The 4,323-nt window shown below is 42.6% G+C and overlaps 1 pseudogene; it reads left to right on the plus strand.

The window, feature by feature from the left end:
• Nucleotides 1-519: 519 nt before the first annotated feature.
• LOC147442116 (uncharacterized) lies at nucleotides 520-3,163 on the plus strand (annotated as a pseudogene).
• Nucleotides 3,164-4,323: the final 1,160 nt, after the last annotated feature.

Consider the following 4,323-nt stretch of genomic DNA (forward strand, 5'->3'; position numbering starts at 1 on the left):
TCACCTTAGGCTACTACATATTCAATCGCAAACAACAGTCAAGCAATGCAAGCACTCGCATGATGACTTCAAGAGCCCCATGTGAATGCAAAGCCTTCTTGATAGAGAGGCATCCAGGGCTCGAGGGTCTTCTTTGTACTTCACAGCTGGTGCACAAGAACGGTGGAAGAGTTTGCTGTTGCGGGAAGGTACATGTCCTGGCCATTTTTATGTGTAGGTTACCTCGCAACCAAGCACCATTCATTTCACCAAAACTCCCTTCATCTTCAACTACACAAAAGAAGACAGCCAAAAATCTCCATTTACCCTCTCCTAAACCTGCTCCCAAAAGAAAGTTTTCAGTGAAGGAATACTCCAAGCTCTTGGAACCAGCTTTGGATTAAATCTTCATGCTTTACTCAAGAGTAAGAACATTCTTCTACCTTCTTCACTTCATGAGTTTATGAGCCACCTTATCAATTTTAATGTGTGTAATCAATCAGCCCTAACATCTTTTCTTGACATGTAGCAAAGCCGAAAATGCCAAAAAGAAAGCAAGCAAACCATACACCAGTAAGGTCTAAAGGCAGCCGACTGCATGCATCCGATCTTCAACAACATTCCCACATCACATCCCCACAAAGCAAGTGCAATAAGAAAGTGAAATTCATGGATGAGAGTAGAGACAATGTCTCTCCACCAATCAGAGACCAACATCAAAACTTCATCGTCCAACCATCAACAAGACAGCAACACCGACAGTACCATAAACCTCTCTCCACATCACCTAAAACCACCAACAAGCCAACATCATCCGCAAGTAGAAACAAACCTCTTCTTAAACAAGCAAAGCCCAACTTTTCAAAAAGGACAGCACCAAACACAAGGACTTCATTGACTAACCTCACAAAAGCTGTTCAAGACAGTGCATGCCACTTGCCAACTGAAGGTGAAGCAGAACTGCCAAAGACTCCTCATAAAGTCAAGAAACGCACTGTTTTGAGATGGACAGAGCTGGATATGGCCAAGGCATTGCAAGCGCATGAAGACGGCCTTTCATTAAGAAAATGCTCCTTGCAATTTGGAATTAGTAGATCTGCTATAACAAATTGGGAGGAAGGCAGAACTCAGAAAAAGAAAAAAGGTCCGCCAACTCAGCTGAGTAATGAGGAAGAAGATGCTTTGCTACAGTGGATTTTTTTTAAATGTGAATCAGGACATGGAGTTTCTGTCTTGGATGTCAAACTCAAAGTTGCAGAAATATGTCAAACGAGGCATACAATGTTCTCAAATGGAATTCCAGGCAAGAGCTGGTGGGAGGGATTTCGCAGAAGACATCCTAACCTCGTCTTCAGAGTTTCCGAAGGGCTAGACCAATCAAGAGCTAGCAGGTTTAGGCTAGAAATTGTTAAGTCACTTCATGAAAACCTTATAAAGCTATACATGGAACACAACTACCCACCCACCAACATATGGAATGCGGATGAGACAGGTTTCCAAGGCTCTAGGGACAAGGGCATGAAAGTTCTTGCAAGAAAAGGAGCAAAAGCAGTGTATGGAGTCACATGTGATTCTCGCGAGTGGATGACTGTACTATGATGCGCTAATGCAACAGGTCAAGCCATTCCCTCCTACTACATTTTTAAAGTAAGTCGCATCACAAGTAATTATATTCAGCATTGTGAGCCAGGGGCAGCAATGGCCATGCAAAAAAAGGCTTGGAAGACAGGAGAACTTCTCCAAGCATGGTTGGAGCACTTCGACAATGCCATAACTCAAACCATCGGTTAGTCTATTAGACATCTTCTAATCTTAGATGGGCATGGCAGTCATGTATCCCTAGATGTAGTAGAAAAAGCTGATGTTGCAGGAATCGACATCATCACCTTGCCGGCTCATACCTCACATAAGCTACAACCTCTAGATGTGAGTGTTTTCAAGTCATTGAAGGTGCAATTTAGAAAGGAAAGAGACATTTGGCAACAGAAAACTTCATCTAGGCAAGCAACAAAAGCAGAACTTGCAACTATTGTTGCTAGGGCTATAGAATCTTCTTTCACAAAATCCAACATCACTGCTGGCTTTCGCGCAACAGGTATATGGACTTTAAATTTATCTGCAGTGCACTTTGAGGGCATGCCAAGCAAGCACATCAACATAGTTGAAGATTCAACTACAGAAATATTCAGAGAGGAGGATAACATCGAAAATCTATCTCAAGTACCCAACACACCAATGCAACCAAACATAGAAGACGAAGCAATAATTGCTTTGAACAACATGGCAGCACAACTTGACGAAGACATATTGAGAGAACCTGGAGAGATAGCCACACCAATGACCTTCGCACAACTATTACAAGAAGAAGACATGTCCATCTTTCAAGGGCCTTCACAAGAAAGATTGTATACAGCCAATGATGAGAATGCAGGTAATGTACGTCTATTGGATTCAGACTATTCTTTTGGTAGCAATGGTGCAAATTCTACACCTGCAACTCAATCAAGAATGCAAGGTCTTGAAGATGAAAATCAAAATCCCAATCACCCCTCTCCACCAAGGCAAGCAGATAATAGTCAACGTTTCATTGATCTTTTGAGAATATCAACCACGGAGGTATGCATAAGGCAAGTGCATCGCGAAGCCTTTGTTGACTACACGAAGAGCCTGATACTCACTTCTACTCAGTACATGGAAAGTATGAAAGCTAAAACCGCAAAGAAGGAAGAGATAGAAAAGACAAAGGAGACAAATCGCTTGGAGAAAGAGATGAAAAAAGCGCAAACTATAGCAGAAAAAGATTCAGCAAAACAAAGAAGGATCGAAGCACAACAAGCAAGGCAATCACGCAAAGTCTGGGAGGCACAACAACAATCTTTTGAATAGAGATTACGTTCAATTCTATGGGAAGGTGGACCTACACATGACCTTTACATAAGGCCATTGCATGTCCCTAATCCATATCATGCATTGGCTCGAAGGCAAAGATTGGACAAAATGTGAGCACGACCTAGTCAACCATCGACTGCTTTTTGATGCATCAACAACAAAATCTACAATCATGTTGCACTTAGTTCTTTTAGTTCTTTTATACCAGTTTAACACTGTAACTACTATTATGAGTTTTGTAATGTCATCTCTTGGACTATACCATTTTGGTATCCATGCTTTTGTCGACCTATGAGTCATGTATTCATCTTGACGGAATATATATGCAAAGTTTCATTGCCTTGGTTTAGTTTCGTTGTAATGCACATTCTGGAACATACAAAAAAGAAACAAACCATACATTGTTGAGTGAATACGAAGCCTCACCCATATAAAAATGTTGCTCTTGAACCATACATTGCTGAGTGAGTATAAAACTCACCTGTATACTTTGTTCTTGAAGGTCTCATTGCCGTGTTGTTGGTTGGTGAATCTGGGTTGTCTTCTTGCGAGTAGGGATCTGCATGCCCCATATGTTGCTTCATCATCTACTAACGTTGCCCATTGCTACTTCGTCATCTGCTAGCTGTTGTCCATTGCTGCTAAATAAGTGAGTATCAGTATCCGTATCAGTCCCCTGAAGGAATTTGCAAGCAATGCCTACTGATGAAATAATTTACATCACATTACTTCATGCATGTACTGCCCTCCATGCACTCACAGTTTAGCTCTCCAGAGATAGAGGTATGAAGTGAGTTACGATGGCATCTCTGTCACCTCCATGGCAGCTCTGTCCTTATGTCATAATACAAACAAGCACAAACAATTGAAAGAGTATTGATGAATGCACACAACCAAGCTGTAAAGATATAAAGACCAGATTTTCCTTGAGGAGTCACAAGTAGAGCATATCGCCTTACCTGAAGCTTTCAAGTTGGGGCATCTTTCAGCATTGCAGAGCGTAGCTAGAAGCAAGGGCATGCATTGGCCTAGTGGAATACACCTGCAGTTGAGGGAGCGAGTCGCTGGGAAGAATTTCGCTGGTGCTTGTTGTGCATGAAAATAGACTTGGTATGTGGTGCTTCCTGAGAAGAAGCTCATGATGTGAAGGTCTATATGCAAAAAAATGAGAATTAGAAGAATTGGCTACTGAGCCTAGTGTGTGAGGAACAAGGGTTGTACCTGATTGCCTCCCGCAGCTGTAAACATGAGAGTCGACGAAGTTGAAGCAGACAGCGAATGCTTAGATGGGGTGTTTTCCCTTCTTCTTCACACTTCCCCCCGTACACAGGTCTGCCCCTAGCCCCCTGCCCCTAGCCTGCTCTTCACTGACTTCGCGGAAAAACGACCTCATAGGGGCAAGCCTTGGCCTCCTGGGATGAACCAGTGGAGGCGTACACTATGCACGATGGATGG

Source organism: Adiantum capillus-veneris, chromosome 14, assembly GCF_014529385.1.
Source record: "Adiantum capillus-veneris isolate H3 chromosome 14, ASM1452938v2, whole genome shotgun sequence".
Lineage (NCBI taxonomy): Eukaryota > Viridiplantae > Streptophyta > Polypodiopsida > Polypodiales > Pteridaceae > Adiantum > Adiantum capillus-veneris.